The following is a 19,034-nucleotide window of genomic DNA, read 5'->3' as shown; positions in this document are numbered from 1 at the left end:
CTTTCATTCACTGCGCGGCGGCCCCCAGACAACCGCGGGACGAGGCGACTTCATAACCCGTCGACCATTTACGACGCATCTACATGTAAATACAGCGGGGACCCGAGGTTGTCGCCGAGACCAGCCAAACCACGGCCGACATGGAGATTGACGATTATCGTATTTTTCACGCGCGACGTTTATAGTTCATGCGTGCATCGATGCGTCATAACGTTCCCAGAGAGACGTTCTCCTCCCGCGGGTAATTCGCGGGACGGGATCAAACGGAATTCGTTGTCCGTTGCGAGTAAGTAATTCGGGACGTTTATCACTCTGGGAAAATACGCATCGTGTCCCGGCGCCTACGCACACCCGCTTATATCGCGTTTTACGACTCATCAAGCTACCGGTCGTCAAACTTTGCTCTTCATAGAAAATCTCGCTTTTGCCAGGATGTTACCTGTTGCGCAAACCATAAAAGCTGACTGCAATAATAGCGTAGATCGTAAAAACCACACTAAATCATGCAATAGATGTTGCAATTTGTTGCTTCTCAACGGTAAATCATTAATATTACGTCGATATTTCAGTAGAATAGTACGGCATATCATAAGAAATCTGAGTAAATAAAATTTGATCAATTTTCATGTTTAAGAGCAATAAATCTTTGATCATTATAAATCACGATTGACAAATCCCTGAACTTTGTGAGATTACTTTAAAACCTTGCACCTATTCCTGTCTCATGTCCCATACTTTAGTGTCACTGAAACGACTCTGTTTCCCGGTCAATAAATTTACGTTTCGTTTCGGGTGTTGTAACGGTGGTCGTTGCTTTCGATGCAAATTGGGAAATTAATTATGCGGCCGTATAATTGCAACGCGCGAGCAGTCCCCGTGTACACTTTCATACGGCTTCATGTTTGCGCCAAACGACAGTTCTCCGAACCGAGCCCCGATTCCCGAGCGGAACAATCGTTATTTTTGCTCGCGTTACCAGTGGGCCATGGTGGCCGGGTCCGAAAGGAGCCAACTGGTTCCCCCGTGCCGGTTATGGGAGGCGGAATACCCTGAACCTATAAATCAAACCGTACGACGGGAAAAGGTGCATGCAAAGAACTCGAACACGCGAGGAATGTGATTTAGTTACGTCGCTGTCATAAGTAACCTAATCTAATTTCGGTAGGACCGCGGCGCGCCGCGGTGGAAAGAACGATGCGTCGCAAAAAGCGTACGTGTCGAATACACCCGTACTTAGCCTGTCGTGTGTTTCTCCTGCTCGTTTCACCGGCGCACTCTCGATCAGGCGGTTGTAACGCGAAACCGACTGTCCAATGCGAGAAAACCGTATGAATAACACCTCGTATAACCCTTTACAGCCTCTGACACCCCTTATCATCCTCGACACGGTCGGAGTCGTTCGTCAAAATTCCTCTTCATATTCGATTGAATGGAGCCAGCACTGACTGGGATCCGATTTCCACGAGGCATCGAGGGTACCGTTACGCGGTCAGCCATGACCGAAAGAGAAAAAAGGGTTCGGAGGATCGGTTGGGTGAGCGCGTTCGGGACCAGGAAACGTAACGGAGGGCGAGCAGATGTCCGGTAGGAAGTGACTCTGCGTTGGTCGGTACACCACTCTCTACTATCGGGGCTGCGAGAAGAAAAGGGGTAGGCCCTCGTTCGTCCTAATAACGACAACGAGCCGTGTGCGCGCAGGTACGAGGGATAAGAGAGGGAGCAGATATATGTATGTACGCACCACGGTCGGGAGGTTGCGTGCAAAAAAGGCGTGGGTCCCAGCGGGCGTTCTCGACATAGCAGTCCGGATCCCGATCTTATCGGTCCCCGTGTTGGCTGCATTGTATTGTTGCCGGGTTGCCGTTGCCGCAGCCGCAGCCGCACCACCGTCGTACATACCACGTTATCCGGTAGTGTGTACGCGGGTACGCGGGTAACCGTGTCCGTGGGCCGCGGGTCGCGGCGGTGTATTGGTGCGAGCAGCGGAGTGCGGGGGCTTGGAAACACGGTAGGACGCAGGAATAGGGTCGGTCGATCTATCAGCCGGTCCTGATGCGTGTACACGAGCCGGAGTATAGATCATCTTCAATGTCTCGGAGCCTCCCACCTAAGTATTCCCATTAAGATCGTATCGCTGTTCCAAAACTAATAACCAATCACCCGTGCGCGAGGGGTATACGTGCTCGCGGCTTTATCATTATCCAATATATTCGATATTATAGTCAGCGCGCGGTGCATCGCGCCCCGACTGGGCACGGGGAGATCTCGGGGGCGTGCCTCGTCCGGTTTCCGCTCGTTTCGCGAATTTCGCGTCACGCAGAGTATTTTCGGTAATATCGTTGTACCAACTTCTGAACTCGTTCAGAGTTCGTGACCCGATCTTGGATACTCGGGCTTCTCCGATTATCTCGGGGTGAATCGGTTAGTCATCATCGGCTCGACGACGCGTCGTTTATAGGGAAGTTTATAGGCGTCTACGGGTCGAATGCGACGCTCCGTTCTCGTGACGATTCTTAGTGATCGTTCCGAGTCGCGAATTTCAATAAGTATCGATTTCTGTAATTGAAAAGTCGTGTTTCCGTTCCTGGACAGAAATTAAGTAAGGAGATACCGTCTCGGTGCCTGAATTCCCGCCGCGTGTAACGTTTAGTTTTACATCGTTCGCAGCGTACACTCAGCGTCATACCTGTGATAAATGCGAGGCCTCGAATGCGAGCCTCGTTGCGACCGGATTGTCTCCGTTCGTTCGTTGAGAAACAGAGAACGAGCTCTGCGCCAGTTTCGTAACACGTTCGTCGTTTGGTATTTAGGATATTCTTCCATTCGGAGGTTTCGAATTCATGTAATACTTTCAACTGCTTTAAATAAGAATGGTGTTGCGAAACTTATGCTGAGATGTGTAATAAATCTTCTAACAGTTGTAGAAAAGTAATTCTTCTCACACAATCTCGATTCGTCGATTAATTAATTATCAATCGGCTATTTCGGGCTGTTCGCGGTCCACCCACCGATCGTCCGGCGGTAATTCACGCGGAAATATCGGGATGAGCCCAGGCAACAGATAGAATCTGTGGCATACGGAACTGAACCGAGGGAGGAAGTTTTCTCTCAGGCTACAAGCGGTTCTCTCTTCCTCTCCTTTTTCCCTATGGGGGGCTCGGCGAGGCGAGGTAGTACCTACCTGCCACGCCATCGTTCACCATACATGGCCTCTCTGTCTCCTCGTGGCTCGGCGCGGAGCGGCGGCGTGGCGCGCACGGGGGCTCCATTGTACTACATCGCAGAGTTATTTTCATCGTGAATTGTTCGTTATGGATACGGCCGACACCTCTACACGCTCTGAAATCGAGCAGAACGGCCGGCTGCGCCTCGAGGAAACGAGGGTCGTTATCCGGCTGACCGGCAACCGGCCGGAGGAACACACCACCGCGCCGCGCCGCGCCGCGTCGAGCGCGCGTTGCCTCGTGGCATTGTTCGAATTAATTTAGAATTCGTTCGTATAACCACAATGCCGTGAGAAACCGGCGCAGCATAGCGTGTATACTCCGTGCTCGTGGAACGAGGAGATTATCAGCGAGATTATCGACGCGGTATGCGTATCTCGCATTTTTTAACTGTCATTATTGTTAGGGATAACTCAATTACGCGCGTTTGTCGATTCGAGGTCATCGCCCTTAGCAAGGTGTTAGTACGCCTTACGTTACTGTCATACCTAATTTTTAATCCAATGTGAATCTCATTTTATATTAGTAATTATTGTTACGCTTATCTTCTGTCCAAATTTAATTCATTTTGACAAATCAAACACTATCATATAATTTTGTATGTTACATTTACAAAGAAAAACATTATAAAATACCACCACCTTTACAGTATCTACCAAATTATTTAAAAACGCTTCTGTTGTTCTCGACATATAAGAAGCCTGTGAACGAATTTCTGAAAGCCTGTGTGTCAAGTGAGAACTTTTGATTGGCTTTACGTTTATGGCATGCAATTTACATACTGTGAAATCTGTAATTGGCGTTAATGTCCTTCAATGAAGAAACTGCAATTTATCTTGCTGAAATTTGTGTACAACGATTACACCGCCTGATATATAAACACTATCATTGCAAAATTCCACCTTGATTCCCGCATTACCATTCGCGTTTATCTGTTCCATCTCCGTTATTCGAGTTTTCCTCAATATCGGGGTTAAGCATCGCCTAATTGGAATCCCGGACGAGGTGAATCTGGCCAATTTGTTTCTAAGAATGTAGACGATGCGTGGATCGTGCGCGATGAGCCGGAAGAAATTGTTTCGCGTACGATTAGATCTAACGCACCGTAGCTTGTACATAATTCCCAGTGAACTGTTATTAACCTGGGTTAACCCGAAGACTTAACTGTTGCATGAGAAACTGGATACTGCATAGGTAATAGGTACATGTGTGTTTCATATAATTATTCAGAATACAAGAATACGATATGCAATTGATTTTGTAACAAATTATTATTGTACGTGGTAAGTACGGGTTTAGAAATCAATTTTCCATTTTATCATCGCGAACTCATTTGTTTCGTTGTGCACATACAACCTGTCCAGAGGCGGAGAGTCTAGCAACACGGTTTCACCCCTAATCCCGGGATCGTCCCGTTACAAATGAACGCCCATTGTCCCGGGCCGCTATCAAGCACGTAAGTAGCCGGCGCATTTGGTAGCCGCGGCGCGGGGTGATTGATTTTCGAACACGGCCCCGGTCAATGGCGGTGAACTTGTTGCCGGCGAACAAATTCCCCGGCTTCGCGAACCTTTAAGCCGCGCGTCAATGGGTTTCCCGCTGCGCGACTGCATCGCGTACAAATTGGATTACCGTGCGTAACGCGATTCGTGGCCACCGCCACCGACAATGAGATAAACAGGAGGTGCGGGGCCGCAATTTGTCCCGAGGGCAAGTGTGTCGCCGCACGCCCGAAAGAAAAGTTCTTTCTCTGCGGATTACACGCATCCTCGCGATGCCCGATTCACGGTGGTCCCGAGAGCTCGATGAGCGATCGCTACACGCAGCGGCAACGCGCGCTGTTCGCGCGCGCCGCGACTACGCGTTCCACGCTTGTTCGTAATCAACTATCCGTGCCTATTCGGTTTCTTCGTTTCCTGTAGCGCGTACACGCGAGCTCTTCGGACACCGTCTGATCTATCGTCCCGCTCCGCGTTGCGTGGGTGTTCTAGTACAAATTGAGGGCTCCTCCCGAGGCCGATTATGTACAAATAGGAAAAATCTTCTTCAGTTATACATAAAATTATTACACGTTATCCTGTGAATTTCAGATTTTTCAAATACTAATATACGGATAATACTGAAGGCACATTTATATTTGCGTGAGAATTAATAAGCTAATTACAGAAACGAATTAAAATGATATATGATGTTTATTAACGCGTACGATAAATTACTCGTTTTAATATACTCGTATATTCAAGGAAATTAAGAAATTGTGTCCACTATTTCCCTTCATAATCTCTCGCTTATCGCTGTCTCGGCGGATAAATAAAAATTGGTTTAATCGTAGAGTATTTGCACTTAAGATTACCGAGTAATCACGTGGAAATATATTATTCCATTTATCATGCACGCGAAATGAACCAGTCCCCGGGTATATGTATATGCATCAGATAGCTCCATCTACCCCCTCGGTAATTACCTCATAAACCTACCACATCATCAAGCAAGCAACCCTCATATTCTCTCTGGTTGCCCGGTTTCCCGATAATGCAGAAGGACGCCCGATGCGCGGAGTTGATGCATTTGATCCGAGTTTCAAACTGGTTTCACGGTCCAGAAAAATTCCCGCGCTAACGACCCCGGCCGATGCTATTTCCCAAGGACCTCTTTATGATTACATTCCCTAGCGACGAGCCGTCTTAAGCTACGTATTCACTGAGGAGCGAGGAACTTACATTTTTTAAAAGAAAAATTATATAACCAGTATTTCTGTGTCACTTCAAATTTTTGTTAGCTCGTATCTATTCGATGTAAAGCTTTATATAAAAGAAAGTGTAAAAACATTTTCGTGTAAATGTTTAAAGTATTATTAAATGAAAAATCGTCGAACGAGGGAAGAACATGACTTAAAATATTTATTCTTCAACAATAGATAATGAGCGTTCGCTTGTTAACTCAGTGAGAACGTGGCTTTACAACCTGTAATCGTACACCATCTTACCGCGGGCAACGCACGCACACGCGGGAAGGGTGAAAATACGCGAGGGTTTCGGTAGCCAGCGACTACGTGGCTTCCGTATCCTGTAAACTCGGCGTGCCGCGGGAGTTTCGTAATGTAACACCTCCCTCGCTGTCCTACACCAGCGTCGTGCTTCATCGTCCCGGGACATGCGTTATCCCATTCGGAAGCGATCGTCCGTGTGCAACGGGGTAACCGAATCCACGCGAGATCCACCGATGAACGCGAGCTTAACCGATTCCTCTCTGTGTTTCGTATTTTTGGCTTATTCGTTTCCACGACTTGGATCAGAAGTTATTGATCTTACTGTTTTCCTTTAATTTTCAATAATGGAAAGTGTGACTTGTTGATAGAATAATTTCGCGATAGAACAGACAACGCTCGGATTATTTACTCGATCCTTTACCGGTGGAAATTCCGATGGGTTCGAAATTAGACTACAATTTAAACCTCGGAAAGTAGCAAGAAACGACGGAAGAAACGCTCAGCACCTATCATCGACCTCCATATACGTACTACTTTCCTTCGGCTCTCCGTTTCTCCGAAGGGAAAGAAACGAGCGGCGATAATAGTTACATCGTAAATCTAAGCGCGCGGCGTCCGAGCTCGCAATCAAGATTCCCGGATAACGGCTGAAAAGTCGAGCCGGGCCGAGTAAGAGAAGGGATAAAAAAGAAACGAAAAGGCGAGCAACAAAATAATTACAAAACCCGGTGGAAAAAAGCCACCGGGGCGATGGAAAGGAGGGAGAAAGCTATTATCAAGGTAAAAAGAGCAAGCCGGGCTGGTCGGTCGGTCGGTCGGTCGCGACGCGACGGTGGTGGTTGTTTCACAGACGACTGCGGATCGGAGACGTATGGCCGCGGCGGAGTTTCTTGCCGTCGGAAGGGTTTCACCATCGAGGGCGAAAATAATGGGCATCCCGATCGAAGTAAAAGAGACAGCGCCGGTAAGTACGTAGTTGGATGTGGTTGTACGCTCCTAGCGTGGAAGGTCGTTCTACCGGCGCGGCGTGGAAGCCATTCGGCGAGAGGGAGATAGAAACGAAGAGGAAGGCAATCGAACGTAGCCGTGGGAGGAGGACGGGAACACGAGCGTGCACTACGGGTGCTCCTAACCCAGATGATATCGCGGCTAGATATACAACGCGGGATTTTATAGCATATTACAGGACAGTATAAGGTATATAATGGCTTTATGCGTACACGCCGGACGTAACTTACGACGGGAGGCCCGTTTTACAGCCCCGGGTCCGGCTTATTTTACGCGAGCCAGCCGATTTAGAGAGCTGAGCATCAGGGAGAGGCCGGGCGAACGAGAAAGATCGCGGAGAAATTCGAGCATCTCGCGCGCTATCCTCTGAATCGCGTCCGTACCGCTATATACTGTTAACGAATCCCATCAGGACCTCGGGTATCCTTCGACACACCGGAAATATGCTCTTTAAGCGCATAGGAATGGCGGCTCGGTCGTTCGGCTAGTCGGATTCCAGGAATATTTCGGTGAACCGGGGAACGGAGTCCCTGATCGGCGCCGATGTCCGTTCGCGGTCCACCCACCGATCGTCCGGCGGTAATTCACGCGGAAATGTTACCAGCTACATCGTTTGCCTCTCATTGACAATCATGAAAGGGGGCCGCCCGATAAATATCTCGATGCGTTTAACGTCGCGGTCGCAGAGCCGAACAGGGGGAACGGGTCCGTTTATTTCGATATTTAATCAGACCGGTTTGCGGTGGAGAGATCATTTCCGAAGAATTTAAATCAACTATTGGGTACAATTAAATGCGACTGGATATTTTTTTTAACAACGCTTTGAAGAAATTTCTGTTGAAATCACTTGTACGTTTATGATGACAAATTAACTATTGAATGGCGATATTGATTATTCTGAAAATTGAATATTATTGCTTTCATTAAAAATTAAGAGAAGTTAACGGGGTTTGAACGGAGATCTCACATTTCAAGCATTCATGGGCGTTCAGCCGTTTAGACGGAATCACGAAATTCCTCGGACGATCGGTGAGGACACAAGCTATACACTGGCAACGTAATCTCATGACTCCGTTAGTGCTGTAGCCTACGAACGAAGAAGCTAACTAGACGAGCTTGATCGATGCCGGTCTCACGTCTTATGAATGAGCGGCAACAGCCGGTGTCAGGTTCCGGGGAGGTGTTTCGCCGCGCGGACGTGTATTTACTGCCCATTCGGTCGGTCGCTTAATTATAAAATAATTGTTATTTATCTTCGGCATTAGGCGGATATCAGATGGCTTATCTAAGCTCGGCGCTGCGCATTCGCCGGTCGTCGTCTAACTTATACCTATACAGGATGTCCTGCAACGTCTGAACAATGATTTAGGATATGCACATGCACAATTAAAATGTTTTTTACTTTGATTTTGCGCACAGCATATTTTGTACAGAAATAAAAGTAATGTTAGAAATAACGTGTCACATAAAATGCGAACGATTTTTCAAAAGCATGCGACGTTATTTTATATATAATGATGAGACAATGTTGAAAAATTGAAAATTAAACGTGTTACCTAATTTTACTATGAAACGACGACACCCTGTATGTAGGCTTGAGTGGGTGCAGGCTCGCGGAGATCGGAGGGGCTCCCGTGAGCGGTGAGACCGCGGCCACGCTCGACTGCGTCCCACCAACCGATCTGGGGACGTGTCGATTTATCTAAGCACTCGATCGAGACGAATTAACGGCTCGGCAGCCGGTAACTTTAGTCGCAACGTTTGTCGTAGCCAGGACCCCCTTGAAACCAGGACTGGCTAGGTCGAGGCACGGCTGTCCTCTCCGCGATGGACACGCGAAACATGCTAGATCGAGATTACTCGCGGAGCGTGTGAGAATCGGCGCCTAGAATCGAAGGAATTCTCGAGTTCTGAGATCGCGCACCGATTTTCTGTGAGGTCGAGGTGTATAAACATTTTGGAATGCGAAGATCGGAGATCGAGGGAAAATAGAATTTTATCGTGAAAATAAATTGTTAATACGTATAATTAAATACTGCTAGTTCTCGATTTTCAAGCTTCTGCCAATCAAACATTTTAAAAAAAACTCACAACTGATGTCTCAGAATTTTTCGTGTTTAAAACAAGCAACTAAAGAAAACAAGCAAGCCAAGAAGGATTAAAAAATATTTTAATCTGTTATACCGAATGAAGAATTGTCAAATATAAAAAAAATTTTATAAAATACAGGATAAAGTATTGTAATTTTTTTTTGCTGTTACTATAGTTAAAAATCGTTTAACTGATGATGGCCGGCCGTTGTGCGTTCCTCTCCATTCAGTCGCAAATCACGCGGTCGCAAGCAGGTCGCAAGTAAACTGAATTACGAGCGAGCGTGTCGGCCGTTTCTTTGTCATCCGCGCGGAAACGGAGCAGCGGGGCTCGCCGGAGTCGACTCGAAGCCGGGCCGAGTCGAGGAGAGGAACGGACGAATCTAAACGACGATCAGGCACGCGCGTTCCACCGCACCGCGGCGGACGTTCCGATATGTCGAGACGAGATCAAGCCTCTCGAGAGTCGAAAGAACCGGCGCTGCGACGACGGCGTGGATCACCGGGGGAGGAAGGAGGAAAGACGGATCTTTAAGCAAGGAGCCGAGTGGCAAAAGAAGAAGAAGAAGAAGGAGAAGAAGGGTGGTATCGAAGCACGGGAGTCGTTTCGAATGAGATCTCGAAGCATTGGTCGAGCTAATTAATCCCCAAGCCGTCCAGCGCAAATGACAGCAACGATCGAATCAACCGGTAATATATTATCGCTCGTTTCGCCGACTGCCGCCCGGATAGAACGAAATCGTCTTCGGTTGCCGCGGGAGACGAGAAAAAGCGTCGGCGCTGGAAAAGGAGAGGAGAGGGACGGGCGTCTCATTACCACGTGGGAACCGCGGGTATCCGAACAACGGCCGAGCAATGATAATTTATGATCGCACCACGACCTATGCCATTCCTATCGATCACGTAATCTCCCGGTCACTTCCCGTCAACGCCGTCAACCACCGCGTCAGCCTGCCTCAGGGTTAAGCAGCTTTTCCAACTACGGTGCCAATCATCGCGAGATAAAGAGCGACATATGGAATTATTTGTAGAATTTTTTTCATGTTCCAAATTACAAACATTTATAATTATTTAAAAATAGATATAGAGAGTACTAGGAAAATATACATATAAGTATTGGTTGCCCGAGCGTTGAAGTTCTTCGTTTTAACCCATCTCACACCTTCCTCGATCTTTTCCAGTTTATTTTCTAAAAGACCCTTACTAACCGACCAGATCTGGTCCCAGACCGCAGCTCAGTTAACGCGGGAACTACTGTATTCGCCACGCAACGTAGAGACACACCCGTGGCGATCCCCGGAGGCGTGCAGGGAGCGACTAGAAGCGTCGAGGTTCGGGGGCCTCGGTAGCCGTGAACGAATTCGAAATTCCGCGGCACGCGAGACACTCGTAAATAAAAGCGGTTCCCGAGCGGCGAAAAGAGGAACAGGTTTACGAGGCAGAACGCGCTACCACCGCACCGCTGCCGCCTCTTCTCTCCTTTCGGTATCCCCGATCGCGGTCCACCACCGTGGCGTCGCTGGCCCCGACCACCGCGCGATCTTCTATCGATCCCAGTGTCCCGGTGGCAAAAACGCCTACCCACTGTACAAGGAGACGCATTACGGCCGCGTCGTTATAATTCGTCACTGTCGCGTAATGATCCGTGAATGCGTGCGGGTTCTCTCGTCCCAACCCCCGCGTTCTCTCTCTGTCTCGCCTCCTCTGGCACTTCTCAAAATCTCTTCAAGATCCGTCGGTGTACCTTGGACGTATCCTCGCGGTGCTCGAACGAGCTCTCGGAGAGGACGCGACTCGACGCCGGCGTGAAAGGATCGCTAGGCTCTCGCGATCAATAGTTCATTACGAGAAACAAAAATGCGCGGACCGACAATGCAGCACTCCGAACAATCGACCTAACTATACTATACGGTCTCTCCTCGATCCCGCTGTCTCTCTTTCGCTCGCGGTGGACGCGTTCCGATCGAACAGGGACACACACGTCCGGCGTGTGTACCGGCCGGATCGAAGGGTGAAGTCGAAGAGTGTCGTTCTCCGACGTTTTCAATGACGAGGTATACGGGGCGACGGGAAGAAGAACGGTGGAGTGGAAGGCACTACTCCGGCGAGGTAAGAGGGAAAGATTTAAAGAGAAATATGTACACATTGGATGAAGAATGGAGAAGGCAGCGGAGAAAAAGGACGCGTGGAGTGTTGGTTGCGCAAGCAACGAGGCCTATTCACCGGTTGCATTAGGGCTATTATGGGCTCCCGTGGCATTCAGCCAACACTGTGATTGGGTATTATCTATTTTTCGTGGTATTGTGCCGCGTTCGAGTTGATCGCGAGCACTCAGGCTCATGCACACGCCGAGTATTGTCACCCATCTGACTTTCCTTGGCTACCGGACACAATAAACCTAAGCTCATGGATGATTCTAGTCAATTCACGCAAGTTCCTCATGAAGAAAATCCAAGTTCTACGACTCAATCATTTTTATGATACACTTGGCACTCAATTGAAATACGGTTTATGTATAAGTCAATTAAATCCTTCGGAACTTGGAAAAGATTGTTTGCTTAAAGAAATGGGAAACTAAAAATGAGAAGATCTTAAACCATCGAACACCACTAACTTTATGTCTTCCTCGTGACACGGAACGCGTTCGCAGAAGCCATATCGGATATCAGTTAAGAGACGGGGCACGGTGCCACCTCGCTTAAGCTTAAACGATTCCGGACAGAGCGACAACTCTCCTCTGCCAGAGTGCGTTACACTCCCACGCGGCCGTTCGCGAATTCCTCGCCGCGAGCAAAGCATTCCCGATACGACGATAACGCGGCAGGTTCGTAGCGGCGCGACGTAACAGCGAACCGGTCAAGAGATTGAACCGTTCTAACGCGAGAAGAAGCGTGTTAGATTATTCGAGCACGCGTTTAATCTTATCTGAAGTATTCAGTCGACTCCCCCAACCTTTCGTTCCGCGTTGGTGGTCGATTTCGTCCACTCATGGACAGTTCTCATCATTCGTGCGTCGCGTACGTTCGCCCCTTCGATTTGTTTGGCCCTCCAAATCGATTTCTCACGTGGGTCCAGGAGAAATATCAAATGAATAGGGCAGGGATGTTCTGGAGGCGCGTTACCTTCGTATAGCTACTGGAAGGGTGAGATATAGGCTTTGGATTGATGATTGTTAGTCTACAGGCTGTAAATCATTCAAATCTTTGGTTGCCATTCTTCTTGTGACATATCGTAACTCTATAAATCTTTATATTTTTTGACATGAAATAGCAAAATTAAGTATTTCATATCTGATGCATTTAATCGATCAATCAAATGTGACTAATCCAATGCAAGATTTAATTACATGAAATCCCTAATGCAAGATAACGTGTACACGGCAAAACAGAATCTGAATTGAATAGATGATCATGATGAACATGCGGATGATAATGCGGAGTGCTAAGTGATTTGATGATTGGTGCGGTTCATTTTTCCCCGCCAGGAAGCTCCTCTTAACGAATGGGAACTGCGCCACGAGGCCCTAGACTACGTGCACGATCTCTACGCGTCTCGTTAACACCCTTCTCGTTTCCGGAATGGCAATTATATGTATATATGTATATTAGCCCGGCGGCGGTCTCACGCTAAGCCGTTTGTCACCGAAGGAATTTCATGGAGGGTTCGCGCAGTGGGTCGCAGGTGCACGTTCCACCTCCGCGTCTGTATACAGTTTCCCAACGGGATTTCGATACGTATGGGAACTATGAGGGTACTTACATGTGCACGTAAAAAATCACGAGCCTGTATTGCCTGCATGTGTGCATAAACAGTTACTCTAAAGATGGGTGTAGCATCCGTTTGAAACAGAGAATTATACATCATCCCCCTCGAGAGTTTGTTTATCTTAACTAAGCTTTCATCAGGTTTCTTTCGCACTCCTTTTTCCAGTGAGAATTAGTTAAATATGTTTCACACTTTACAGGTTTCATTATAACATAAACCATATAAACCAAGTAAAATGGTTGCACGTGTGAGTGCATGAAAATCGACAATAACTTTCAATCCAATCTAGTCCACCACACCCAGAAATTCTCCACTGCTCGCATCCTCAAGGGCCGGTCCAGAATAAGAGGAAACAAAAATCGCGATCGGAGGGATCAGGGGTTCGTTGCATTAGGTACGGCGCGATTCATCCTTCAAATTTCCCATGGGCCACAGGCTCGCTAACGAGCCAGGCCGATCATAAAACCGCGGTACCGATAAATTTCGATTCGTAATCGTCCGCGGTCCCCTCGTCGTATTCCGTATAAATTAAACAACCGGCGGTCTTTCACGGCCGCGGGGACGACGCGACGTTGTCGTTTATCGACGACAAGCCTCGCTTTGCATCTATCCGTACCGAGGAACGTGGCCGGTTGATCGAGGAATTCCAGGGATTCCCATGTTCGGCTGCAGGTGCACGTTTCTCTGTCCGTGTCGGCCGGGTCCTCCTCTATACTATACGTAGAAACGCGCCCGTCGCTGATCATTGCGTGCCGGGGAAGCCCTACGCGGTCCACGGCCCTCGTACTTTCGTCCGACAAAAACGACGAGTACCTACATATTTCGAAAATGTCGTTACTCAGCTCTCAGCTGACATAGAAGGGTCCTAGGAGGACGCAGTCGGGCCAGGGAAGAGATTCGGTGAAATAAACGAGCGTACTTTATGAATTATCCGCGATCTGAGGACTCGTTCACCACGGGATACATTACCTATAGCGATTCGATTTCGATCATTGCGCGCATCTTCATGAATTTTCAATTCCCTTGCAAATGAACAGTGTGTCCGAGGACAAACATTGATTCTCTACAAACAGTATTACATATTGATTGTAATTCTTGATTGAACGACCATAGTTATGGACAAAATATATTCTATCGCATACAATTCGCAAATAATTCAGCATTTATTAATTAGAAGCGGTCAATAATTTTTTCCACACGAGCTCAACAAGTTGAACGCCGTTAATTAATAACTGACTTGTTCAATTAGTGTTAACTTTAAAATGTATGTATCCGCGAAATACCGTAGCTAGCAAGTACGTACCGGTCGATTATGGATGGCCGACGACACCGGCCATCTTTAGCGCCGTAATTGTTATTACCGCCGGGTCCCTAGCGTAAAATCGAATAACGGACACCGCCATAAACGTCTGCTAACTCACCGACCGCTATCATCTTGGAACGCGTTCGCAAGAAGCCGCGTCGTCGTAATTAAAATCGACTTTGATTATTTTACCTCGATCAAAATTCTCCGACGCGAATTCGAATTCAAATTTACTGGAAGGAGGATAATAATATTTTTTTATACGATTGTTATTCCGATCCAAAGATAATTATTAATAAAATTCAAAGGTTGAACGTAAATAACTGTTCCTTTTTTTCCATTTTCATTGTTTTATGTATCCGCGTTTAACACCTGTTTAACGACGTGCATGCCTGATGGAATCTGCGTGGGGTTGGTTGGAGAATTCAGAAATTAATGGGCCATTCCATGGGTGAAATTGAAGCGCGAGCGACAACCGAGGAATAGGGATCCGATCGTACCTTTCGCGGAGGAGGTCAATGTATTCATTGACTGAACGAACCCCGTGACGCATTTGCTCGTATTTCGCACGAGTTAATACTCGACGGTATGCGAATGGAGAAAAGTGTTACCCGTCGAACGGCGTGAAATCGAATTTGCAAGCTACAAACCGTCCAGAAATAAATTAATGCCATACTATTATTATTATTTTCGTCTCCCAGTAATTGATGGACAGTATTCTTCATAACAGATTTTATAATACTGGACGCCTGATAAATTATAATAGAAGAGAATTCTTTATGAACGAATGTCAAATATGCAGAATCGTTGCTAAAAATGTTCATCATAAATTGCGAATTACGAGAAGACTATAAACGTGAAACAAATAATTCAAGGAAAACTTCGACTTTATCATTCATTTGGCCAAGCGCGTTCGAAAAGTGCAGCAAAAAAAATGATCCACGCAGCGGTGTCGCAATTTTCGGAATTCCAATGACTCCGGCACAAAGTAGACGTTCTTCCGCGGTTAATCGTCCGTTAAATCAAGTTTAATCGCGACCGATAAAATTCGTCGTACGTGTCGGTACACTGGTTTGCCGCGTCGCGACGAAGTCAGGTGCGCTTTGACGATTGCGACCGCGGTCACAGGACGTCATGGCCACGGTTCGGACCATAAAACGCGGCCGAGAGCTGTGTTACCCGATGGTTCGGAGGCGTCGCGGAGACCTGGTCACGCCCTTTCGCGCAAAATGTTTGCAAATTCCGAGGACGTGGCTGCGTTCACGACGCTGTAAACGTCCCGCTTAAAGCAGGCCGTATTTCTCCGAGCGTATGGTACCACGGAAAAACGCGGGTACTTAAAATCGAGTATTGTTTTTTGCCCCTTTCCGTACACTCCGTCGGGTAAAAACGGTTTCTCTCGCGCGGATAGGCTAATTTTCTCGATACCCGGTGTTTTACGGTTTTTGCAATAAATTTCAATCATATTTGTACCCCGGAGGGAGAAGCTGTCGATAGCGACGCGCCGTAATGTTTCTCGATCGCTAATAACTTTCATATTTTCCTGCGAATACGTTTGGGTTTAATAAGCATGTTTGTTAATTACTTTTTACTTCAGATGCTGAACTTACTAGCTCGGTGTGAATAATGATAAACATCGTGCAAAATATTGTTCTCAATTATACAGCACTCAGATGACGCAATTTGAAAAAGTGTAACGTAGGAAACATGTTCGTTAAGTGAAATCAATCATTAAGATACAGCAACTGAAAAATGTACTTCATAAAGCGTGAACTCCATAAAAGTGTCTTTGCACGGACGGCCCGGTTTAATTGAATGTTATGCAACCACGGAGAAAGTTCCTCGAACTGGAGATGTATAACTATATGTACATATACGCACACAATGTGTATGCATCGCATGACGCATCTGTCATACCTTTTTCGTGCACGTTGCTTAATAAAGTTATCAAGCCTGCCTTCTTAAATCGCATTATAAAGCCGTTTCAAGTAACCGCAAAACCACTCCATCTTACCGTCGCATTTTAAACCTAACTGCCTCAAAATACATTTCCAACGTCAACTCGGCTTTGCCTTATGGATCTTCAATATTTCAACAATTCACAAAGAACGTATTCAATCAAATCACAATTTAACATTTCTATCGAATCCACGAATAATGCAATCTTGAAATAATTATTATTTCTAATTCAATACTGCATGGTTTCGTACTAAATAGCAGTTCTCTTAATTACCTTATTTCACTGTCATTTCAATTCTTACTTTCAAACTGGAATGCTTTCACGCTTGGGAATCTTGTTTGGCGACGGCTCGGCGAGGGGAAGAGTAAAATTGCGCGCGGAGAAAGCTTTACTCACGGCGAAATTCGCGTAGAATTAGTTAGGATACCAGCGCGGGACCAGGATTGTTCACGGACGCGGTGAAGGCGCTAAAGGGTGCCATTCGATATTAAATGTTAGTCAAGCGCGTCGTAAAACAAAACTGCAGCACCGGTTTAGTCAACGGTTCCGTCTTGCGCGTTGTCTGCCACCTTGCCTCGACGTTGCACCAACGCGATAACACCGAGATGAAAGCCGAACGATAATAAAACGAATGAACAGGAAAATGGAAGTCCATTCTAACTGGCTACATACCTCGGGATTAAACGATAAAAAGGGACGCTCTCAACGAACGAGTTAATGTTCTTTTTCTGTATTATTGGTATTGTATTGGCTGTGGCTGAATGATGTTTTTTCTTAGAGGTAAATAAAAGAGATATTACAGCAGGTTTTATTCTCTTAACAAACATCTCTTCCTATGGTTGCTTGCACTATTTAACACTAGATTGCCCAAGGAAGTCATTTTGACTGCTTTTGGACAAATGTACAAATAATAATGCATAAATTATTTTTTCCCGAGATAAGTAAATTTTCTTTCTATTGTTAACATTTACTAATAACTTGTCATATGACTGTAAATAATATAAAAAATATTAAAAATTAATTTTAGACAAATCTCTTTACACATTATTCTTTCACAATGCAGTCATTTTGACTGCTTTTGGGCAATATAGGTATATACTAAGTTTCAGTCTTTCTAGTGTTAATAAATAGCATTATCTGCTGCTTTACCAGAATGTCATATCTCTGATTGAACTAAAATAGAAAAGAATACTTCGCCAGTCTGTTTAAAAAATATTCACATAAATTAATAAATCTCTCTAATTATATCTCCTTTTTTCTGATTGTCAATGAAGTAAAGATAGGGAGAGGGAGGAGATGTTCACTCGTTTTGGAATTCTGGTTTTGCACCTGCACGCCTGAACGAGAGGGACAGGGATTTATCATCGGCGAGCGGCGTGTCGGTACTCGATGAAAGGAAACTTATGTAATTGCGGACTAATGGGAATGGTGATGTATCGCGGACGCTTCCTGCGCCTTCGCCCGCGCCTCGCGACGGGGTTACGGAGCATCTTATAATTGGAGAATGAATCGAGTGGGTCGTCAGGGGTTACGGGACGCAGGCGCCGTGAGGAAAATATTGTGCGTAATTGAGGTGTGCCGAGTGCAGTGATTAGATAGATGATGGTTTTGTTGATTGGGAGTCGTTTCGAGTGTGAGTAACTAACGGATGGGGAATATTGCGATATTATACGCTGTGTGACGAACGTTGTTTCCGCACTTTGTAAGAGATTGATCCGCGCGCAAATAATAATAAAATCATTGAACAATTTGCAGAATACAGTAGTCTCCGGATACATGGTCACACATTTTTCTGCGGATATATGATCGCGAGTCATCCTCATCAATTCATTGAGGTGCTCGCGAACCTTGAATCTTATCTGTATCTCTTCTTCTTCTTGCCTCTCTCTTATCGTCTCGCTCGCATAGTCTGCGCGATCGGATGACGAGCGATTCTAGGAAATCCATCTGTACGTAAATTCGTTATACAATAGAATAATAAGAGTTCGAATCTTCGATATAGTATGAGTTCTGTTGTAATAAAGTGTATCACGCTTATACGACAGATTGATTAAGTCTGAAAGGTGAGGACGCACTTCGTACAAAGATGAGGAGGAAACAATCGCGGTTTCACGGTCGAACACTTCCTCGTTGGTGAAGGAGTGGAGGCCAGAAAGCTGGACCGCCGAAAATAGCGGGGCCACGATTCTCCACGCGCGAGTGCCACGAAATCGTCCGGGTACAAGCGTATCGTAACCGTAAACGTAGTTTGAGTCCGGTCGATCGACGCGGCGGTTCCGTGCAGAATGCCCGTATCATCGGGCAGAACGCGAACGGATCTCTTCAAAGTGATCGATGCGTGCATATATGAAACGCGACGGCGACGTTGCATCGAACTTGCTGCGTGGACGTCGCGTCCGGTTTGATCCTACGGAACGCTCGAGGAGATCGCGGGACAGGGACGACGACCAGGAAGTGAAAGGGGGATTAAAAAGATAGAAGAGTGAGAGGGCGAGGTCGGAGAAATTAAACCGTAAGGACCACCGAGCGGGCGTCGGTGAAATTTGCCAGGCTCGAAGGTCCGTGGAGCGCGAGCATGTCTTTTCCCTTCTTTTTTCCCATTTCATCGGTCGGTCGGCCGTCCGTCGAGTTCCCCGCTGTCGTGCGCCGGTACGAGAAAGGGAACACAGGCAGCCGAAACGGAGCTGCTGCGCGA

The sequence above is a fragment of the Ceratina calcarata genome, unplaced genomic scaffold, assembly GCF_001652005.2.
Source record: "Ceratina calcarata isolate Rehan_Ccalc_2016 unplaced genomic scaffold, ASM165200v1 scaffold369.2, whole genome shotgun sequence".
Classification (NCBI taxonomy): Eukaryota; Metazoa; Arthropoda; class Insecta; order Hymenoptera; family Apidae; genus Ceratina; species Ceratina calcarata.
This window is presented reverse-complemented; position numbering follows the sequence as displayed.